Source organism: Acinonyx jubatus, chromosome A1, assembly GCF_027475565.1.
Source record: "Acinonyx jubatus isolate Ajub_Pintada_27869175 chromosome A1, VMU_Ajub_asm_v1.0, whole genome shotgun sequence".
Lineage (NCBI taxonomy): Eukaryota > Metazoa > Chordata > Mammalia > Carnivora > Felidae > Acinonyx > Acinonyx jubatus.
Window position 1 is genome coordinate 159,294,983 of NC_069380.1, and position 25,388 is coordinate 159,320,370.

Here is a 25,388-nt window from a genome sequence, read left to right on the forward strand (position 1 = left end):
GAAATTTATTGTCAAATTGGTTTCCATACAACACCCAGTGCTCATCCCAAAAGGTGCCCTCCTCAATACCCATCAGCCACCCTCCCCTCCCTCCCACCCCCCATCAACCCTCAGTTTGTTCTCAGTTTTTAAGAGTCTCTTATGCTTTGGCTCTCTCCCACTCTAACCTCTTTTTTTTTTCCTTCCTCTCCCCCATGGGTTTATGTTAAGTATCTCAGGATCCACATAAGAGTGAAACCATATGGTATCTGTCTTTCTCTGTATGGTTTATTTCACTTAGCATCACACTCTCCAGTTCCATCCACGTTGCTACAAAGGGCCATATTTCATTCTTTCTCATTGCCACATAGTACTCCATTGTGTATATAAACCACAATTTCTTTATCCATTCATCAGTTGATGGACATTTAGGCTCTTTGCATCATTTGGCTATTGCTGAGAGTGCTGCTATAAACATTGGGGTACAAGTGCCCCTATGCATCAGTACTCCTGTATCCCTTGGGTAAATGCCTAGCAGTGCTACTGCTGGGTCATAGGGTAGGTCTGTTTTTAATTTTTTGAGGAACCTCCACACCGTTTTCCAGAGTGGCTGCACCAATTTGCATTACCACCACAGTGCAAGAGGGCTCCCGATTCTCCACATGCTGTCCACAATCTATAGTATCCTGATTTGTTCATTTTGGCCACTCTGACTGGTGTGAGGTGATATCTGAGTGTGCTTTTGATTTGTATTTGCCAGATGAGGAGCGACGTTGAGCATCTTTTCATGTGCCTGTTGGCCATCCGGATGTCTTCTTTAGAGAAGTGTCTATTCATGTTTTCTGCCCACTTCTTCACTGGGTTATTTGTTTTTCCGGTGTGGAGTTTGGTGAGCTCTTTATACATTTTGGATACTAGCCCTTTGTCCGATATGTCATTTGCAAATATCTTTTGCCATTCCGTTGGTTGCCTTTTACTTTTGTTGGTTGTTTCCTTTGCTGTGCAGAAGCTTTTTATCTTCATGAGGTCCCAATAGTCCATTTTTGCATTTAATTCCCTTGCCTTTGGGGATGTGTCAAGTAAGAAATTGCTACGACTGAGGTCAGAGAGATCTTTTCCTACTTTCTCCTCTAGGGTTTTGATGGTTTCCTGTCTCACATTCAGGTCCTTTATCCATTTTGAGTTTGTTTCTGTGAATGGTGTGAGAAAGTGGTCTAGTTTCAACCTTCTGCATGTTGCTGTCCAGTTCTCCCAGCACCATTTGTTAAAGAGACTGTCTTTTTTCCATTGGATGTTGTTTCCTGCTTTGTCAAAGATTAGTTGGCCATACGTTTGTGGGTCTAGTTCTGGGGTTCCTATTCTATTCCATTGGTCTATGTGTCTGTTTTTGTGCCAATACCATGCTGTCTTGATGATGACAGCTTTGTAGTAGAGGCTAAAGTCTGGGATTGTGATGTCTCCTGCTTTTGTCTTCTTGAAAATTACTTTGGCTATGCGGGGCCTTTTGTCGTTCCATATGAATTTTAGGATTGCTTGTTCTAGTTTCGAGAAGAATGCTGGTGCAATTTTGATTGGGATTGCATTGAATATGTAGATAGCTTTGGGTAGTATTGACATTTTGGCAATATTTTTTCTTTCAATCCATGAGCACAGAATGCTTTTCCATTTCTTTATATCTTCTTCAATTTCCTTCATAAGCTTTCTATAGTTTTCAGCATACAGATCTTTTACATCTTTGATTAGATTTATCCCTAGGTATTTTATGCTTCTTGGTGCAATTGTGAATGGGATCAGTTTCTTTATTTGTCTTTCTGTTGCTTCATTGTTAGTGTATAAGAATGCAACTGATTCCTGTACATTGATTTTGTATCCTGCAACTTTGCTAAATTCATGTATCAGTTCTAGCAGACTTTTGGTGGAGTCTATCAGATTTTCCATGTATAATATCATCTCATCTGCAAAAAGTGAAATCTTGACTTCATATTTGCCAATTTTGATGCCTTTGATTTCCTGTTGTTGTCTGATTGCTGATGCTAGAACTTCCAACACTATGTTAAACAACAGCGGTCAAAGTGGACATCCCTGTCGTGTTCCTGATCTCAGGGAAAAAGCTCTCAGTTTTTCCCATTGAGAAAGATGTTAGCTGTGGGCTTTTCATAAATGGCTTTATGATCTTTAAGTATGATCCTTCTATCCCGACTTTCTCGAGGGTTTTTATTAACAAAGGTTGCTTAATTTTGTCAAAGGCCTTTTCTGCATTGATTGACAGGATCATATGTTTCTTTTCTTTTATTAATGTGGTGTATCACGTTGATTCATTTGCAAATGTTGAACCAGCCCTGCATCCCAGGAATGAATCCCACTTGATCATGGTGGATAATTCTTTTTATATGCTGTTGAATTCAATTTGCTAGTATCTTATTGAGAATTTTTGCATCCATATTCATCAGGGATATTGGCCTGTAGTTCTCTTTTTTTAATGGGTCTCTGTCTTGTTTATGAATCAAAGTAATGCTGGCTTCATAGAATTAGTCTGGAAGTTTTCCTTCCCCTTCTATTTTTTGGAATAGCTTGAGAAGGATAGGTATTATCTCTGCTTTAAACATCTGGTAGAACTCCCCTGGGAAGCCATCTGGTCCTGATCTCTTATTTGTTGGGAGATTTTTGAAAATTGATTTAATTTCTTCCCTGGTTATGGGTCTGTTCGAGCTTTCTATTTCCTCCTGATTGAGTTTTGGAAGTGTGTGCCTGTTTAGGAATTTTTCCATTTTTTCCAGGTTGTCCAATTTGTTGGCATATAATTTTTCATAGTATTCCCTGATAATTGTTTGTATCTCTGAGGGATTGGTTGTAATAATTCCATTTTCATTCATGATTTATCTATTTGGGTCATCTCCCTTTTCTTTTTGAGAAGCCTGGCTAGAGGTTTATCAATTTTGTTTATTTTTTCAAAAAACCAACTCTTGGTTTCGTTGATCTGCTCTACAATTTTTTTAGATTCTATATTGTTTATTTCTACTCTGATCTTTATTATTTCTCTTCTTCTGCTGGGTTTAGGCTGTCTTTGCTGTTCTGCTTCTATTTCCTTTAGGTGTGCTGTTAGATTTTGTATTTGGGATTTTTCTTGTTTCTTGAGATAGGCCTGGATTGCAATGTATTTTCCTCTCAAGACTGCCTTCATTGCATCCCAAAGTGTTCGGATTGTTGTATTTTCATTTTTGTTTGTTTCCATATATTTTTTAATTTCTTCTCTAATTGCCTGGTTGACCCATTCATTCTTTAGTAGGGTGTTCTTTAACCTCCATGCTTTGGAGGTTTTCCAGACTTTTTCCTGTGGTTGATTTCAAGTTTCATAGCATTGTGGTCTGAAAGTATGCATGGTATGATCTCAATTCTTGTATTCTTATGAAGGGCTGTTTTGCGACCCAGTAGGTGATATCTTGGAGAATGTTCCATGTGCACTCGAGAAGAAAATATATTCTGTTGCTTTGGGATGCAGAGCTCTAAATATATCCTTCAGGGCCCTTGTTTCTTTATTGACCATGTGTCTAGATGATCTATCAATTTCTGTAAGTGGAGTGTTAAAGTCCCCTACAATTACCACATTCTTACCAATAAGGTTGCTTATGTTTGTGAGTAATTGTTTTATATATTTGGGGCTCCCGTATTTGGCGCATAGACATTTATAATTGTTAGCTCTTTCTGATGGATAGACCCTGTAATTATTATATAATGCCCTTCTTCATCTCTTGTTACAGCCTTTCATTTAAAGTCTAGTTTGTCTGATATAAGTATGGCTACTCCAGCTTTCTTTTCACTTCCAGTAACATGATAAATAGTTCTCCATCCCCTCACTCTCAATCTGAAGGTGACCTCAGGTCTAAAATGAATCTCTTGTAGACAGAAAATAGATGGGTCTTGTTTTTTTACCCATTCTGATACCCTATGTCTTCTGGTTGGCACATTTAGTCCATTCACATTCAGTGTTATTATAGAAAGATATGGGTTTAGAGTCATTGTGATGTCTATAGGTTTCATGCTTGTAGCGATGTCTCTGGTACTTTGTCTCACAGGATCCCCCTTAGGATCTCTTATAGGGCTGGTTTAATGGTGACGAATTCCTTCAGTTTTTGTTTGTTAGGGAAGACCTTTATGTCTCCTTCTATTCTAAATGACAGACTTGCTGGTTAAAGGATTCTCGGCTGTATATTTTTTCTGTTTATCACATTGAAGATTTCCTGCCATTCCTTTCTGGCCTGCCAAGTTTCAGTAGAGAGATTGGTCACAAGTCTTATCAGTCTCCCTGTATATGTTAGAGCACGTTTATCCCTAGCTGCTTTCAGAATTTTCTCTTTATCCTTGTATTTTTCTAGTTTCACTATGATATGTCATGCAGAAGATTGATTCAAGTTACGTCTGAAAGTTCTCTGTGCCTCTTGGATTTCAATGCCTTTTCCTTCCCCAGATCAGGGAAGTTCTCAGCTATTATTTCTTCAAGTACACCTTCAGCACCTTTCCTTCTCTCTTCCTCCTCTGGGATACCAATTATGAGTATATTATTTCTTTTTAGTGCATCACTTAGTTGTCTAATTTTCCCTTCATACTCCTGGATTTTTTTATCTTTTTTTATCCAGCTTCCTCTTTTTCCATAATTTTTTTTCAATTTTTTTTAATGTTTATTTATTTTTGAGACGGAGAGAGACAGAGCATGAACAGGGGAGGAGCAGACAGAAAGGGAGACACAGAATCTGAAATGGGCTCCAGGCTCTGAGCTGTCAGCACAGAGCCTGACGCAGGTCTGGAACTCACAGACCGTGAGATCATGACCTGAGCTGAAGTTGGCTGCTTAACCAACTGAGCCACCCAGGTGCCCCTCTTTTTCCATAATTTTATCTTCTAGTTCACCTATTCTCTCCTCTGCCTCTTCATTCCGAGCCGTGGTCATTTCCATTTTATTTTGCATATCGTTTATAGCGTTTTTCAGCTCCTCGTGACTATTCCTTAGTCCCTTGATCTCTGTAGCAAGAGATTCTCTGCTGTCCTTTATACTGTTTTCAAGCCCAGCGATTAATTTTATGACAATTATTCTAAGTTCACTTTTTGTTATATTGTTTAAATCATTTTTGATCAGTTCATTAGGTGTTGTTATTTTCTGGACGTTTTTCTGAGGGGAATTTTTCCGTTTGGTCATTTTGGATAGTCCCTGGAGTGGTGCGGACCTGCAGGGCACTTCCCCTGTGCTGTCTTGAATAACTTGCGTTGGTGGGAAGGGCCGCAATCAGACCTGATGTCTGCCCCCAGCCCACCGCTGGGGCCACAGTCAGACTCGTGTGTACCTTCTCTTCCCCTCTCCTAGGGGCGGGATTCACTCTGGGGTGGCGTGGCCTGTCTGGGCTACTTGCACACTGCCAGGCTTAATGTGCTGGGGATCTGGCGTATTAGCTGGGGTAGATCGGCAGGGTGCACAGGGGTGGGAGGGGCAGGCTCAGCTCGCTTTTCCTTCAGAGATCCGCTTCGGGAGGGACCCTGTGGTACCAGGAGGGAGTCAGACCCGCCGGAGGGATGGATCCGCAGAAGCACACCGTTGGGTGTTTGCGGGGTGCAAGCAAGTTCCCTGGCAGGAACTGATTCCCTTTGGGATTTTGGCTGGGGGAGGGGAGAGGGAGATGGCGCTGGCCAGCGCCTTTGTTCCCCGCCAAGCTGAGCTCTGTCATCCGGGGCTCAACAACTCTCCCTCCTGTTGTCCTCCAGCCCTCCCACCCTCCCAGCAGAGCTGTTAACTTATAACCTTCCAGATGTTAAGTCCCACTTGTTGTCAGAACACACTCTATCCGGCCCCTCCGCTTTTGCAAGCCAGACTCGGGGACTCTGCTTGGCCAGCGGGCTGCCCCTCCGCCTTGGCTCCCTCCCGCCAGTCCGTGGAGTGTGCACTGCCTCTCCGCCCTTCCTACCCTCTTCCGTGGGCCTCTCGTCTACACTTGGCTCCAGAGAATCCTTTCTGCTAGTCTTCTGGCGGTTTTCTGGGTTATTTAGGCAGGTGTAGGTGGAAAATAAGTGATCCGCAGGACGTGGTGAGCCCAGCATCCTCCTACACCGTCATCTTCCCAAGTCACCAGAAATTCTATAAAGGAGGACAACAAGTCAATTTTAAAGGGAAGATTTTAAAGTGTTTTATAACTCTTTAGGTTATATTGAGAAAATTCGTATTCTCTATCAAACAAATGAGTACGAAAAGTGTCAGCTGATCTAGAACACAAGCAAGAGATGAGACAATGTGGAAAGATAATTCATCACTAATGTTGTTAGGTTTTGATTGTTTGCATGCATACTCTCTTTTTCTTAAGAAGAAAATACCTTCCTTTGTAATTTATTATTCAACTTTGTACAGCAATACTCAATCTTAATATAAATTATGAGATATGATTAGGGTGAAATGAAAGTAATTTACTCGTACATAAGTGGGGACACATAAAAGGAATACAATTTTTGGCTATTGTAATGCAAGAAACATTCTATATCATTTCATTTTTATTTTTTAAGTTTTTATTTAAATTCCAGTTAGTTAACGTATAGTATAATATTGGTTTCAGTAGTACTTGGTGATTCATCACTCACATATAACACCGAGTCTACATCATTTTAATCATTATCATGTTCAAAACAGCTGATATATCACAGTGATTAAAGGTTATGGTATTGGATTCTAAATGCTGACCTTGTATAAACTGAGTATTATTATAAATTTATCTCCTTAAAAAACCTAACACTTGAAGAAATACATTGAGCTTTCAACAGAGATTCTACCAAGTACTTTTAATGTTGACTTTTTTTTAATGGAAGCCAAAGTATCTACATACTTTTTATAATTTACTTCTTCAAATGCCATTTTTAGGTTATGAGAGAAGAATTCCAGTATTATTAGCTCTGTGATGGAATTATAATTATAGATAAAGTCAGTAATTAAAATCTGCTGTATATGGAATAGACTCAGGTCCTTCCTAGATCTGACATATCTGACTTAAGCTGTCTGTAATTGTCATTAATAAATTTACATTAGAACTTGACAAAGAAGAACTATGAGTTTCCAATTGGAAATGATTGGTTCAGAGATTTTTTTTTTCTTTTCAATTTGGAAACCATGAAAATTATATTCTGGGTATCCTTGAACTTCTAAAATTTTAGGCAAAGATGTGTGTCAACATAGGTATATTTGTCTAGGTAGAGAGCCTATAGATTTTCATCAGATTCTTTAAGAAGACATTGAACCAACCAACCAACGAAACAAACAAACAAAAAAACACATTTATTATATCACATCCACACATTATCTTTCCCATCCCTGTCTCTGTGTCTCTGTTTTCTCTCTCTCTCTGAGTTAAACCAAAGTCCAGAGACATAAGTGGACTTGTTCTAAATGGATTTGTCTTTGTTACACAGCTAAACAAACTGCATTCTGAAACTGCATTCTTCTCCTTCCTGGTCCAACTCTTATTTCGTTATACCAATAGTCTTTTATTTCTGGCCGATATTTTGAAAGCATTAGTCTTGCATTATGGTAAGTAATCTATTAGTGCATAATCAAGTATACCAAACAGTGATAGGAAGTTATACTCCCTTTAGTATTTATATATGCATTATATCACTTTGCTTACATAAGATCTGAAAAAACTATATTTCTTCCTTTCAGCTCTGATTCCTATGCAAAATTGTTAGGGGTAAAATAAAAATGTCCTTTCCACATATTTGATTAGTTGCCTGACAGGCTTTGGTAATTGAAACTAATTGAATCATTAACGTACATATACCAAAAAGTAAGTCTGTTTTAATGATAGTCACATTAGAATTTGATGGATGATTATTAGATGTCACCCTATGGTTCTTACTCTTAAAAGAGCTGTCTTAAGTAAATATCAGGCCTTTATATCAGAAATATAGTTCAATATATTTTAAACATACCAAATAAAACCTATAGCTCAAAGCTATAGGTTTGCTAAAGCTCAGACTTTGGAGAAATCTTGTTACTTCCTTGTGTCTTTTAAAATTCCCAACATATCATCATTTATCCCTGCATCATCTTCATTCATGTTTTGTTATTTATTCTATCAGCCACATCACATCAAGACGTCAAAATTATTAATTCATTCAAAACATCAATCCATCTTTTAATATATTCCAAAATAGTTTTTATCATGCTAATGCAATTCTTATTCTTTTTGCTTTCTTAAAATTGAGGTTGTTAAGCATACAGCTAGGTGATATTTAGATCAGATGATCACCATTCAGTTACATTATTCTTTCTAAAACTATGTAACACTAACAAAAGATACATGTGGCTCAGTATAGATGAAATTATAGTGTTAGGATGGTAGGACTGGACAGAGAAACATGTGTCTAGGCTTTTCTATAAGCAATAATTTTAATATCTGATATCCTTTACAGATTATTTTGCCAATTTATTTTTAAATGTACAATATTTCCACAAAACTATAATACAAGGCAACTATTAGAATATTATGTTGAGTAGGAAATCCTTTACTTCATAACAGATGGTGAACAAAATGGGGAGCCAAGAGCTAAAAAAATAAAAGGAACCATTAGAACTTCCAGCAGGGCAAATAATTCATATGATGGTACAATGTATTAGCAATTTTTTAAGTTACTTTAAATAAAATTCACAAAGCATTTTCTCAAGATATTCTCTTCCAGAAAATTTCAAGTTGGAATACATCATTATTAACTATAGTTCCTAAACCCTCCCTCCCAACACACACAAACAGAAGGTAAATCTGGATGGTGATGGATAGGTAAATGAGTTTGACTGGGGGCACCATTTCACAATGGATATGTATATCAAAACATCATGTTGTACACCTTAAATATATATAATGATTATTTGCCAATCATATGTCAATAAAGCCAAAAAATTAACTCAAATTAATTGAGTATTGACTAAAAAAAGAATTAGACAGTTAGACATATTCAAATTTTTCCAGTCTATAAGTTATATTAATAGCAGCAATACATGTTATAAAATTTCTTACAAATAGGAGTAATTCTCATTATCCAGGCTTGAAAAAAATGATATGCAGAAACAATTACCCACCTCTTTCTACCTATCAGTAAAGGAAGATATAGAATAAAGGAAAGATGTCTGGATCTTAAATGTAAGAATGTGAAATACAAGAAGATAATCTAGATACAGAATTATCTGATAGCTTCACAGCTGTATTGGACCTTACCTGAGTCTGAAGAGTGAAAGACTCCAATTAGGTGAACAATTGTGAATATATGATAGTCATAAATAATACTTCAAGGTATCTGTCACAATCATGAAAGACACAGATATACTAACACCATCAAGTTTTCTGTCTATGTTTATAATGAAATGAAATGCTAAATTTCAGTTAGAGGTGGGTGAAAATAAAGATGTAGTATTTTTCTCATCTAAGTGTAGTAATATGTTAAATCTATCCATAAAACCCAGCTTAAAACCTGGTGGTTTCTCACAAAGTATCTGAAATATTCTGCTCATATGTATAATATAACTTAAGAAGAAAAAGCATAATAAAAACTGTGATTTTTCTAGTTTCTCTTTACTTACAAATTACTGATACAAAATGAACTTAAAATGGATAAAAAAACAATTCTGCCAACAAAATTCAGCGTCAATAAATAGCTAAAAAATGATGACATACTGAACTATAAAATAATATACATTTTAATGCTTTCTCATAATAGTTGAGAATAGATAATTGAGAAGAGACTTTCTTTGGTAGATACATTTCCATGTATATTGGGTAGTTTAAATGAAAAAGTATAAAGAGGATCACCAAAAAGCTTCCCTTAAATTAATATTCAAGCCTTTTTAATATATTCTGTTATGTCTCATCATATAAAAAATAATTTGTCAGAATAAATTTCAAATATTATAAATTACATTGAAATGGGAATGCTAGCAAGTAATTAAAATATCAAAAAAGAATAACCAAACATACACAAACAGTATATCAAGATACATTTAAAAGAAATACAAAGGGATGTGATAAATTCAATAAATACTTTTTATATACTAATTATTCTGCTTAACCATAACATTTTTTCAATGCCCTTATCATAACTTTAAAATAAAACTAAGCTTTTATAACTTATTCCATTACATTTTAAATTTTTAGAGGTGTTCTTAGTATCTAATCTGGAGCCTGTGGGAAAAGGTATTCTAGATCCTACAATAATTTTCCCCTACTTCTTTAAGAGAAAAAAATTTTTTTACTATCATTAAAAGAGATGTTTCTGTTCAATTTGATATTCTTTCCTTAGAAATTTACATTATTGGGGCGCCAGAGCGACTGTCAGTTAAGCCTCTTACTCGTGATTTCGGCTCAGGTCATAATCTCACGGTTCATGAGTTTGAGCCCCGTGTGGAGCTCTGCGCTGACAGTGCAGAGCCTGCTTGGGATTCTCTCTCTCTCCATCTCTCTCTGCCTTTCCCCCACTCTCACTGTCTTTTAAAATAAATAAATAATCTTTAAAAAAAAGAAATTTACACTATTTATATTATTAATTTTTATTTTATTTTATTAAAATGTTTCATGCTAAGAGAATTAATAAGTTTATTGATTGAATTATACTATTTATAACCCACCATGCAAAAAGATGAAGTTCCTTAAAATTTTTTCACTGTTAATTGAAATATCTTTCACCTTCTATCCCCTTTTCACCCACCCAAACTTGGGCAGAATCAGTAATGAGAAACTATTGATTTTTCCTCCTACTACCCATCCTATCCCATTCTTTCCATAAATTTTCATGTATCTGAAGATTATTCTCTTATCACTTTCAATGTATGTTTTCTGTTATTTTTCTGTATCTATATTTAAGCATATTTTTTAAAGTAAAACTTCCTCAGAGGGCCAGTCATTTACATATTTTTTATAAGAAAGCACTTAAAACCATCTGTTTTTTAATTTTTATTATTTGCATATTTATAAGATAATTATATGTTTACCCTGAATCATTTATTTTTATCATTAAATAAAAATATCCAATTAAAGTATCAGTTAAATATTCATGGTGAAGAATTAGGTTACACAACATTATCCTTACTATTATTACAAATTGTCATTTTTAATAAAGCCCATTAAGCTAGCCAATGAAATTCAGATAAAGAGCAATCTATTTTAACTCAGTTATATATAGTATTCAATGGTCTGTTTATTATGCTGAGCGATAAGCTAAATTATGTCCAGTATAAAGGGATAATTATTACAAAAATTAGAGTCATCATTTAGGCCAGTATCTTTCATTTGAGCCAAAAAAATATTTATACTGAACATAAACTGTATATTAATATAATCATTTGAGCAAGGCCATAGGTTAATCATATAATTCTCATCATATCTACTGATATTTAACATAATATGAAAGAGGTAATGGTGGTTCGAAAGTCCAGACAGTTCTTTTCAATCATGACTCCAGAAGTAAATCAATGTTTGACCTTGGACAAGGCTGACTTTCTGTTGACTCAGTTTCTTCATATATAAAGTAGATGTCTGTACCTACTTTACAGATTGGTTGCTGTAAAATAAGAATTAACAGGTTCAATCAGGATCCTTAATTACAATATGCAATTCTCACCGCTTAAAAGATCTTTCTGCAGTATTACGGGCCAGGCCATTCTCCTGTGAATCAATATGCTCCTGGTTTTCTCAGAGCTCAGGTACAAGTATTTACACTTTGCATTAAATACTTTTTCAAGTTATGTACTTGCCTAGCTTATATTCGGCCTGCCATCTCTCACTTAGCTCAACACCTAACATCAATAGAGGGGTAAATCCAATCACATGGTGTGACAAAACAACTAATCAATCTAATTGTTGCACTTAACTTTATCCTCATATTTAAACATTAGTATTCACTAAGGGGTGACTAACAATATTTTCTCTTGACGTAAAATTCATTTGTGAACTAGATAAATGTGGTATCTCTAGTCTAAAAAAAGTAGGACACAAAAATGAAGTATATGTTGGACTATCCCTTCCTAGCACCTATTGTCTATTTCCCAATGAGTATACTAAATATCTCATTGTTTTCTGCCACAGGAAGGTAGACATGCATATATTCATCAGTGATTTCCCTTGTTCTCTGATTTTCTGTTGGATTTGACTAATGGGGAACATCAGGAGCTGGAAGGCAAAACTGAGCACCATCATGATACATATTTCCTTGGTCCTTCCCTCTGATATTGTCTTCGGTTGGCTGTATTCCTCAGCTAAAGTTTGAATAATCCCTCTAGGTGGCCTCTTTATATGAATTTCACATTTCAGTTTTCAGCAACCACTTGCTCTACTTGGCCTTAATAGTTATAGGCCTATTCAAAATATCTATTTCGTATTGGCATAGGACTTCAGTAGTTCATCATTTTGAATCACTTGGTTCATTTCATCCAAGTTGTCAAATTTATGTGTTTACAGTTGCTATGGCCTAAATGTTCATATCTCCTCAAAATTCATATATTGGAAGTCCTAACCTGCAAGATGATGGTGTTAGGAAATGGGGCCTTTGGGAGGTGATTAGGCCATGAGGGCAGTGCCTGATTAGTGACCTTATAAATGAGATACCAGAGAGATCCATACCCTTGTCACAACGTGAGACCAGAGTGAAAAGACGGCTGTCTACGAATCAGAAATTGACTCCCACAATCTTCCGGTGACTTGATCTGGCTCTTTCTAGATTTCAGAACTGTGAGAAATAATTTGTTGTTTATAAGCCACCCACTCTGTGCTATTTTGTCAGGGCTGCTTGATCTGACTAAGACAATAGTATTCTTCATAGCCTTTTGATTTCCACAGGGTCTACAGCAATATCCTTGTTTCATTCTTGGTAATGGAAATTTGCCCCCATCTTCATTCTCTCACTGCCCCCTTTTCTCTCATCAGTTCTGCTGTGAGAGCTGGATCAATTTCATTGATCTTCTCAAAGAACCAGTACTTTTGTTTCAAAGATTTTCTCTATTTTTCTCCAGTTTTCTTTTTTTTTTTTCTAGTTTTCAATTTCACTTATTTCTGCCCTTTATTTCATTCTTTCTGCTTGCCTTGTATTTATTTTGCTCTTCCTTTTTTGAAGGTGGAATCTAAGGGTATTGGTTTGATAATTTTACTCTTTTCTATTATAGGCATAGACTGTTGTAACTTTTCCTGTCAGCATTGTTTTAGCTGTGTCCCATAAGTTTTGGTATGTTGAATTTTCATTTTCATTCCATTCCATGTATTTTCTGATTCCCCTTGACACTTCCTTTTTGACCTTTGATTATTTAGAAGTGTGTTGTTCAGATTCTAAGTGTTTGGAAATTTTTATCTTTCATACTGATTTCTAGTATTTTTCCACTGTATTTGCAGAATACATAATGTTTGATTTCAGTTCTTTAAAGTTTAGTGACATTTGGTCTATGGTCCAGAATATATCTTGTTATGTGTTCTACAAGCAGTTGAATAGAATTTACTCTTTTTTGTTGGTTGGAATGTTCTACAAACATCCATTAGTTTCTTTTATTCTTTTTCAATTTTTTATTTAAATTCTAGTTAGTTAACATATAGTATAATATTGGTTTCGGGAGTAGAATTTAGTGATTTATCAGTTGAATATAACACCTAAACATCCATTAGATCTTGTTGGTTTGATGGTGTTAATGAGTCATATACCTAGTTGGTTTTCTTTTCTTTTCCTTTTTTTTAAAGTTTATTTATTTTGAGGGAGGGGGAAGAGACAGAGGGAGAGAGAGAGAATTCCAAGCAGGCTCCAACTGTCAGCACATGGCCTGACATGGTGCTCAAATTCACAAACTGCGAGATCATGACCTGAGCCAAAATCGAGAGTCGAATGCTTAACCAACTGAGCCAGGTGCCCCTCCTGGTTGATTTTGTATCTAATTATCCTATGACTTACTGTGAAAAGGGTGGTTAAGCCTCCAACTGTACTTGTGGATTTGTCTATTTTTTTTTTCAATTTTATCATTTCTCCTTTACACAGTTTGCATCTCTGTTGTTCAAAGCTCATACAGTTAGATTGCTATGTCTTCTTGGTGCATTATCATGTCCCACTCTGGCTCTGGTTATTTTCTTTGCTCTGAAGTCTACTTTGATAATTATATAGCCACTTCTGCTCTATTGTGTTGTTTCTCATTTATGAGGCCCCCAGCCAGACCTAACAAGTTTTAGGTTTATTTTACATGTAATACCCAGGGAGTTTACTTGTACTTAGCAAGACATATAGGGGAGATTTGGGGAAAAAATTATTTGGATGTATTTTGATTATTGAACAATTTTATTCTTGAAAATACTTTGTAATAATTGCAAATCTCTACAACCTTCAAACAGAAAAACTGAGACAAAATATGTCAACTTGTATAAAAATTTCCAAAGGATGAAGGTCAGTAGCTTTTTAACTCGTTGTTAAATGTTAAATTAATTTCCTTCAAATTAGATTATAAGGCCTGTAATTTAGTTTCAAGAAAAAGCACTAACTGGATTTTGACAAAAAAAGTTTGCAAAACTGAAGTATGAAATTAAAAAATGAGGACTGTGATTAAGTATGCACAACCTAGGGTACATTTCTTTCATTTCGATTTTTAATTTTTGTAAAGTATTTTTTTTAGTTTTGACAGCCATTAAAATCAGATTATAAATTTTTTTGCCATAATTAAACTAAATAAATTCATGAAAATTTTCTTTAATTTATGGCTTAATAATTTTAATTCCTAATTTTATATATGATTTACAATGTCCATTTTATATAGTGATAGATACATATAATTTATATAGTGATATGGTGTTGGATATAAGTAATTGATATGTGTGTTTATGTATATGTGTGTGTATATGCTGAATTTAATGATAGTAATACATGAGTAAAAATTTTGGAGATCACTCTGTTGTAGATTACACAATTGCTGACTGTTGTCCCAAGTGCCACAGCTCGTGTACTGAAACAGTATGATAAACATATATGCCCTAGCAGGGATGCTTGGTATCAGTTTATATCTGGCTAGTAAAAAAATATATATATACTCAACTTAATAGCCAACGCACCTTGAAATATGTATGTGTGTTTGCTTTATAATCCCAGAGGTAAGATGTGTTTAGAAGTTTATAATGCTGTATCATTTTTCAAATACCCACATAAAGCATTTGATAGTGTGTCAAGACTTGGAAAGAAACTAAAGGAAAAAAAAGGAATTTTATTATTTGACCAATTTCTGAATTATGTTTCATCTTTTAATAACATGAAAGGATAATGCACTCAAATCTAATTCTAATAAATGCTATGTTAACATTCTAGTCTGAACAATATCCAAATACTGTTAAACTTATGTTTTTTAAATCTCAAATCTGTTTGGGGTTCCTGGGTGGCATCCGACTTCGGCTCAGGTCGTGATCTCGTAATTCACGAGTTTGAGCCCCACGTTGGGCTCTGTGCTGACAGCTCAGAGCCTGGAGCCTGCTTAGGATTCTGTCTCTCTCTCTCTCTCCCTCTCTCTCTCTCTGCCCCTCCCCCACTCATACTCCGTCTCTCTCTCTCTCTCTCTCTCAAAAATAAATAAAACATTTAAATCTCAAATTTGTTTGTTGCTATCACCGCAAACTGTTTTTAACACATCACCATGGCAGCTAAATATTAGGCCAAAACCAGATTACGTCATAGTCATCAGAAGATATACACTGCTCACATATCTTCAATGTATTATCAGGAAAGGAGATTCTAGTATTAAACATTGATATTGTGCATTATTTTTGGCACCATGCATAGTTATCACAATGCACGAAGAAAAAATTAAGTGTATATATGTTAGAGATTTTTGCGCTCTTTTTATAGGTCTGGAAAAAATGAGTATAGAATCAACTTCCACGATAAGGCATTTATGGAAAGAACATTATGGGGCCATGGAATATGGCTAATAATTTTATTTAGTAGTCTCCACTACTTGTAAGTTTTTCTTTGTGGCAGTATAATAAATTTTATTTATTTACCGTCACACATAGCTGTGACAAGTGCTACATATATACATTACTTTTACAAGAGTATTCCCCAGGGGCTCCTGGGTGGCTCAGTCTGTTAAGTGTCAGACTCTTGGTTTCAGCTGAGGTCATGATCTCACGGTTTGCAAGATCTAGCCTCCCATCTGTCTCTGTGCTGGCATTGCGGAGCCTGCTAAGGATTCTCTCTTTTTCTCTCTTCCCCTCTCCTGCTTGCTCTCTCTATCTCTCAAAATAAATAAATAAAAATTTTTAAAAATAAAAATAAATGTTTAAGAAAAGAGAAGAATATTCCCCAAATAATCTAAGAGCTTGAACCACGTATTTATTATTGCTTAAAAGTTTATTCTGTAACATAGGCTTTAGTCATTACATAACAAGGAATCCTACAGGATAATATTTAATTATGCCTAACAAATTTCTTTATAAAGAATATGTTCTTGGGGCTCCTAGATGGCTCAGTCACTTAAGCATCCAACTCTTGATTTTGACTCTGTTCATGATCTCACATTTCATGAGATCAAGCCCCAGGTCCGGCTCTATGCTGACAGCACAGAACCTGCTTAGCATTCTCTCTTCCCCTCTCTCTGACCCTCCCCTGCTCACATGCTCTTTCTCTGTGTGTGTCTGTCTTAAAATAAATAAAAAAGAGAGAGATAAGAGGTACTCATTAAATATTAGCTCAATAAAATGATGTGATGGATTAGAAGTGATGGGCAGAGAAACCATATAGCCTGGTAGTTACCTCTCTTTATCACACATTGGATAAATGAACATACTCACCCTATAGCAGGATGGCTCTGTATTTCACTAAGACAGAAAATGGTAAAATGAAGTTGTATTCCAATTAGACAAAAGTCTGAAGGGAGGTTATATGCTGTGTGGGTTCTGTTCCTAAAAGTGCCATTCTAAGCCCAACTCTATGTTAGGAGTCCTCTCAGCGGCTATTTTCTTAATTGTAAAACAATGATTTCCTGCAGGAGGAAACAGACAGTGGAATTCAACAACATGAACAAAAATCCCTTTCAAAGAGTTAAAATGACTAGTTGTTGGAAGATGCCCATATAATATGTTTTTTAAAAAAGTGTATTCTTTGAGATTTTAATTTATTGCAGAGAGTTCAATAAAATATTAACAAGTGCTAATATGGTAAAATAAGAAAGTGATTGTGTCTCCTATCCCTTTCTCCCTTCCCCCTTGTCCCTTATTTCCAAACTGTGAATTCAACTTGAGAATAACTATGAGTATGTTAGTTTTTTTTATTCTTTTTATAACACATGGGACATCAGACCAGGTTTGCAAACTAATGGCCCATAAGTAGCCTTATGAGTTCTACTCAGTATTAGAAAAATCGAGAAAGTTCACAGATAATGTGGATTTCAAATTCTTTCAGTAATCAAAATCAACTGGAGCAGAAGTTGGCACCCTCCTTTAAATAAATAATTAACTCTTTAAATTGCTATGGTCACCCACATGCACTCCTCTTTCCCCAAGTTCTCTAACACCTGGCCATTTCACTTGCATTACCATTACTTGCCAATATTATGGGAGCATTTGAAAGTGAAAGTCTTTATATAACCAGGTTAGCCCATTGGTCACCGAGAGTCTATTTAGAAAGGAAGGCACAGAGTTTTCTATATCCATGACAGCCATTTTGAAGAATAAAGATTGTAGTATTATACTATTATGAGAAGGGCTTAACCCTAAAAATAGTTGTTAGTACTTGGCACTACGTTTTATTTTTATAAAATAGAACAGTGACAATATTTAGTCTTAGGGGAAATTTAAATGTATATTGCCTTGTGAAATCAATAATGGGTAGAAAAATATTTCTCAGGCTTAGCATTTGCCAAGAAGTGGCGAGTATTATATTTTGTATTGTAAAGGTAAATGTAAATAGAACATGTTTTAAAGTATAAAATGAAGGACATTTTAACATCAAAAGCTATAGAAATCTTTTGACAATTCTACCACAGATAGTTTACAACATTCTGAATTTGTTTAAAGATTAAGGAAATGAATACTTACAGAATTTTCAAATGAGCCACAGGACACCTAAATAGACATATTGTATGTGAATGATCAATGTATGTCTCTGGATCTAAATATGATTAGCATATTTTTTTCAAATTTTTAGTATATATATATGATTCATCTCCTTTTTTAATTTTAAACTTGTGTGCTAGATATATTTTTTAAAAACAACATAAATCTTTCTGTATTTCTATTTCTATATATCTTATCAAAACCAGAATTCTAATTTTAATATCTCCAATTAAATCAATTTAAAAAGCTCCTACAAATGTTTGACATTATTGTGGTAAAATGCCACCAGAATAATCCAAAGATCCAGTTATTTGATTTCATTATCTGATAACTGTGAATTCAGAAGGAGCTATAAATTTACAGCAATTCTTTGGAACATTCAAGACAGAAATTTATTTATGAATCAAACTGAGTGTTGATATATTTCATGATGTGCAGGTTATTAATACAAATTATTTTGTCCCGTAGCCACACAGATTATTATCATTTGGATAATTTACTACCTTTATGCTTCAAAATATATACAACTTTTAGGGTGCATTATTATAACCTAAGAGTTGCTTGCATCAATACTGTATATCTAAGATAACTATCTTATAAATTTACAATTTAAGTGAGCTAAAAATCTTACGATTTTTGCTATGCTTGTTCCTTAAGATGAATGATCATTGGTGCTGCAAATCTATTTTAAATCTGTAATTAATATAATAAATAAGTAAATATATGATTATGGAGTTATACATATTATCTATAAAACCTTTTGGCCAAAACACAGTAAGACATTACTATATGCATTTTTTATATAACATTTTGGTTACAAAGTGAAATTATCCAGTCCATTTGAGCTCTTCATGTAAATGTATCATATACCTCCATAGCTAGTATAGTATTCTGAACTAATTATGAATTATCATCATCATATGGCAAAATATGGATGTAATACCAATGCCATCTTTCAAAAGCTCTGTTTTTTCAGACTCATTATAATGTCTATCTTAGCATCAATTTAACAATCATGTGGTCAATAGTTTTATTGGAAAGATTGGGGAAATAATATGTTTAAATTTCTAGCACAGTGACTGACATTGTTAAACTTAAGAAAAACTCTGCCTTCAATGTCATTTTGTTTTCTTTTCCCATATTATGCAAATAATAGTTTTCTTTCTTTACTTTGTCTACACAGATGCTATTACCCACCAGTTTTTAGAGCTAATCAAGTCTCTCTTTAAATAAATAATAAATTTTCATGATTAAAGCTTCATAAAACAAAATGAAATGTTTCAGGTTTATGTCATATAATTTTTATGTTTCTTAAAGCTAAAAGAATGCAGGTTTAGCAAAATGATAAAAGTAAGCATTCTAATGTCAGACTACTTGGATTTAAATGCCAGCTCTAACACTTTAGTTGTGACCTTGAGCTTCAAGCCGTCTCTAAGTCTAAATTTCCCTCTATGTAAAATGGAGATAATAACACTAACTGATTTATAGGGTTATTGTCAGGAATAAATGTGATAATCCACATAAAATTTATCAGGAAAGTTCCTGCAAAAATGTATCCAATTAGAATAAAGATCAATTTCTATTTCATTACATTATGTGCCAGTCTTTTTGCCATTATATTATCAAAGTAAAGTCTCTGTCCTCAAGGAACTTATCATTTATAAGGGATACAGCTGAAGACACAAGCAAGAAAAATATACCTTTATGTGTACCATGATGGGGATAACTACAGGAACAACAGAAGAGATATGTATTGTAGTCTTGGTGGTCAAGAAATAATATGTCTTGGCAAATATATGAAGAATGGAAAATCATGTATTTTTCTGCCCAGGAGCACCTCCTTTTCCTTTGGTGAAGTATCTGTCACCAAAAGTACCATTTACATTGGAATTTATGACCTAAATCATGATATCTATGACTCTGATCCTGTGGTCACAGTTGGTAGCACCTGACCTAACCTGCTATGAATTTCTGCCCCCAAATTTTGTGATTTACCATCAAAAACAGTTTAAGAAATTATCCTTCTAGTGGTCGGCATTGTATGGAAATTACAATATACTATAATTAATATGATATTATAATATAATACAATTCATAATATAATATAATATAATATAATATAATATAATATAATATATTTATAGCCGTTGACCATATTTCCTGCCAAGTTTTTCTTTTTTCTTTTTCCATATTTCCTGCCTAGTTAAGAAAGCTAGTCTGCAGAGCAGAGACAATGGTGGTGAAAAAAAAAAAAATGAAGGTAATGGTGATGTTTGATTCCTAGCTTCTTGGTGATGTTTGATTCCTAGCTTCCATGTGTTTCCTAAGACCTAAGTGTTTTCATGCCTTCTTCATGTCTAAGCTTCATTATTATTCCTTAATTTCTCTTTTCTAATAACTTCCCCCTTTTCCCTCAACTAAAAAAAAATAATAAAACAAGTTGTTTTATTTTATTGGCAACCAAAATTCAGAGTTTCTGCCAAGAACTATAGGCAAAGATGTGCTTTGCAGGTTCACAAATGTCAAAGTAGGGTAGTCCCTAATCCTAATTTAACATTTGAGGTCTGATTCTAATAATCACCTAATACTTCTTTCTGGGAAGATGCTCTAGGAAAATTCATTCCTGCTTTGGTCAAGTTCCTATTAGTTAAGTCTAATCACAATTCCAGTCCTCTATTTACCTCATTTCCCTATTTACAATTCCAGGATAGCTACACCAGGTTTAATGTGAAATCCTTTCTGGTAATTGTTTCTGTGACACAGTGGACCTCTCACATATTCACTGGTTCTTGATCTGAAAGTGTCTGCATAATTTTTCGTCAGTCTTTCAGGAGGTGATATTATACTTTCAATATGCCACACTCTTCACCACCACTCACACCCACACAGTGATTTCTCTTGATAATAGCTCAAAATTCCGGGTAAAGACGCTTACATAAGTACTGAGACACATAAAAACTAGGCAGGTAAATAAATCACTGTTTCAAAAAAAAAAATCATCATGAACATGAAATGCAAATCTAAAATGATAGTCCCATCTTGCCCTTCAGTGGATTTTCTGTTATTCCTAAAATAGAGACCAAAATCATTGATTTCCCCTACATATGGACCATGACCTGTTTCTAGCTTCATCTCCTGACCATCCTATTCATGTTAGCCCTATCTAAAATCTATCATTTTCCCCAGTTTCTGGGCCTTCACATCTGCTGTTTCCACTGGTGAAAATATTCTTCTCCAGCACTCTTTACTTAGTAAACTTATTTAATTCTCAGCTCAAACTTTACTTACACAGAGAAGACTTCAATAACACAAAGTTTGTTCTATCTATTATGTTTTATATTCTCATATACTCTACATTTTTCAAAGCAGAAGTTGGTAGTTACATGATTTTGTGATTCTGTAACATACACACATATGCAAACACACACACACACACACACACACACACACACACACACACACACCTACCTTTCTAGATTAGTCCTAAGAGAGCATAGATCATGTTTACTTGACCATCCTTGTACCCCAGAACCTAGACCGAAGACAATGCTTGGCAAAAGAAAAAGCAATAAAACATAGCTGCTAAGATTGTGAATTTAGGAGCAAGATCTATGGAGTTCAAATATAGGTGCTGACTCCTCCTTGGGTGACTTTAGGCAAGTTGCTTAATTTCTCTGTGCCTCAGTTCTCTTATCTCTGAACTGGAGATCGATAGTAGCACCTACCTTGTAAGTTATAACAATTAAGTATACGATAGAGCTTTAGAATGGCTGTACTAGTCACTCCTCAGTTCATCAAAGGTAATGATCCAAATGGATTAGAAATGTAAGTCCTCAGAAGATGAGAACCTTCATCTTTCTGAATCCAAACAGTCTTATCTAAAACCATCACTTGCCCAGATTGCCCCAAGAGAGTCTTGTGAAAAAAGAGCTGGTCCCGGAAGGAAGGAATTTAGCTGCTCACAGCACCTCACTGTAGACTTTGAGCCCAGAATGGAGTAGTCAATAGCAACCAGAGCCTCTTTCTAGGAAGCCAGGACTTCCACTTACCTGGGTCTTTTTCACAAAGTCTTAGGGGATAAGAAAAGAATTGCAGTAGATAAGAGCATAGAGTTTACAGTCAGACAGATCCGCAATTATGGACCATTTTGTTCACAAATATTTGGTTCCCCTTGCTGACAGAGTTATATACCTCCAACCCTATGCTAGTGAACTGAGGTGTGGCTTTGGGATTTATTTTGGCCAATAATGTATAAGAGAAAATAATGTGTATCACTTCTGGGAAGAAGCTTAAGAGACAACATTATGTCCATCACATTTTATTTTCTTCTGTCACTATGACCTAAACACTACAGCTGTGGCCATTCCAGAGAAGGAAGACAATGTACACTGTGTATATATATCATATATATATATCATATATATATATATCATATATATATCATATATAGTGTATATATATCATATATATTGTGTATATATATATCATATATATTGTGTATATATATACATGCCTTTGAAATTGTAAAATGTTCATGTAGTACTTTCTACAGCCTAGTGCATGCTAATACATGTGAAATTTAATTCCTGCTTCACTGAATGCTAATTCTGGGATCATGAGCAAGTTACTTAAACTTCTTGACTTATAATTTTCATAGTTGGATATAAGAGTAAAGTCTGAGATAAATATATTTGGTGGTGCTATTAATATTTTTCTGCCTACCATCATTCCTTCCTATATAAAGGAAAAGCTAAAAACCTAAAAATAATTTTTCTTCCTTGAAGCTAAAATTCTGAATGAAAAAAAATGACTTACTATAAATTAAGTACTCTCCTCTGAGATTTAAAAGGATAAATGTGGCAGAGACTATCTTCCAGCTACTTTAGCTATATCCTGTTGGCAAGTAAAGATGTGGAGATGTCTTCATTAAGTCTCTGGATTTGAGGATGTTGAAGGTAGCTGTGGCAGAGTAGTAACTATGTGGTGGTCAGGTTCTGCTATAGGCTTAGTATCATTCCTAGATGCCATCCTGGAGTCCACGTCTCAACCTCCACTATGTTTTGAAAACAGAATTCCTTTTGCTTAACTCTTTTTCACTTCAGATATCTAGGGTGGTTCTGGTTTCTGTCCAAAATCCTGGCTGATTCTGGTTTTGGTTATTGTGAACATCAAAGTATATATAGAACATGTAAAACATTCTTCTTCCAGTCCTCAGAATGTAATTAGCTCAACAAATATTAGATGCTATTATTTTTATTGAAAGTCCTTTACTTAGATGTTCAAACACAGAAAGTGATATTGTCCCTGGGTTCTTTCTGTGATTCATGTATTTGATAGTATTCTAGGTGATGAGGATAAACAAGCAAGTAAATGAGGCCAGATGGCTGCCCAAACTTTTTTTTGAAACTTCATGGGTAAAAATAATTTCTCCAGCATCAGCTGACAGTCAAACTCCTGAAAAATTTTACTTGTCCTACATACTCATATTGACTATCCAGTATCTCCCTTTGGGGTTTCATAATTTCAGTTCAGCTGCTAGGCTAACACACCTTCCCATCCAACACCCAAAATCACTGCTGAATGTAGTAAACTTGCTTTATATGAGGCTAGTATCAGTTTCCCTAGCACTCCCTGTCACATGGATAACTGCAACAAATGTGAAGAATAGGAAAAGGAATACCTTCAAAGCCAAATGATTTCCCACTAAACTGTTAAATCACTTAAACGGCCAACTTGGCACCATTAAATTTACTCATGATGGTACTTCCCAATTAGAAAATGTGTTTACATGTTGGTGAGAGACATACTTAGGATTTAATTGGAATTGATGATAGCACAGTAGTTGGTAAATTTAATGATGCCAACTGGTCATTTAGGTGACTCTGTCATTAGTTATATAGGCTGATAAAATCCTTATTTAAAAGGAGTATATTGCATCATTAATTATGGAGCAGAGCTTCTCATTTCATGTGGCTAGATGTGAAACATATTGAAGAAACTCAGGGATCCGTTACACCAAATGTCAACTTTGAGTATATTGGCAGAGATGGAGATTCAAATGTACTATCACATATATAGTAGATATTAAAATAATAGTAATTATTCAAAATCGGAGTGATTACCTGATGTTTTTGGAAATATAAAATAAATATACTGTAAGTTAGAAATAGTAGAAATATTCATAATTGATTACTGGAAGGTAATTTACATATAAATTACCTAATTATATTAGGGTACAAGTTGCCAATTATCATGATTGTAACTTTCTTTACTATTAAAGTTAATAACCCCAATGGTAGGCATTTGGTTACAGCATAGTATAAATAACTGAGTGTGCATAATGTTGAATATTTCAGAAAGCACTTCCATGTGTTTCACATCATTTAATTATTATAAAACTTCTGAAATAATACTGATAAGGAAGATTTCTCTCAATTACAGTGACTTTCCCAAATCAAAGATAATGCAGTACCAACTCTATGAACTACATGAACTAACTAACAATGGTCTGGTTTGACATCCTTAGCTCTGAGTTAATTTTTTTTAACAGTGCTGACGCATGGTAAATATTTCTTGGGAAATAAGTATTAGCCATAGTAGTAGTGGTGGTTTTGGTGGTAGTGGTAATAGTTTCAGCAGTAGTACTAACAGTAGTAGTAGCATTAATAGTAGCAGTAGTATTAATGGTAGTAGTAATAAACACTAGGTCGTAGTGGTACTGTTTCACCTGTGCCACTCTCCCCCATACCTAATGTGAGAATATATCTACAATATAAGGGTAATTTAAAAGCATTTTTTGATACATATTAAATTTTCCAGGCAACAGAAATAATTGGCTACTTACTTCTTTTCAGATACACCATTCTTAGCTTTATAAAAACATTATCTATTTCAAAAGAGAACAGGTAATTTACACATATGACACTGTTGAATCAAAGATGGCCTAATATTAAAGTGATATGCTAGAAGAAGGATCCAAATTCGATACACAACAATCTTTTCAGGGTTCATGAATGTCTTTATGTGGTAAATTAAAAAGAAAAAAAATAGCAATCATGATGAACATGCATCAACATGAGTTGGCGTGAGAGAAAAATGAGTGAGCATGATAAATGAAATCATTCCTTATTAAAATTATCAGTAATTATATATAAAAGCAATAGCATATTGGACTGGAAGTATGGTTTGTATTCTAGCAAATTAATACCACATGGTTGCAGATGTTTTTTGAACTGCACAACAGTTTTCTTGGATCTTTTTCAAAATAAGAAAGTATCCAAGTCATCAAATGTAACTTACCCTGACCAAAGGAAATTAAAATACTCTCAAAAAGGA

General features: G+C 34.7%; 1 long non-coding RNA gene across 1 annotated transcript in view; it reads right to left on the reverse strand.

The window, feature by feature from the left end:
• Positions 1-25,388, reverse strand: part of LOC128316260 (uncharacterized) — a 176,527-nt gene that overhangs the window by 15,460 nt on the left and 135,679 nt on the right. The window contains exon 2 of the long non-coding RNA XR_008299858.1: positions 5,931-6,100. This is a non-coding gene — a long non-coding RNA (uncharacterized LOC128316260). The remainder of the gene's footprint in view (positions 1-5,930; positions 6,101-25,388) is intronic.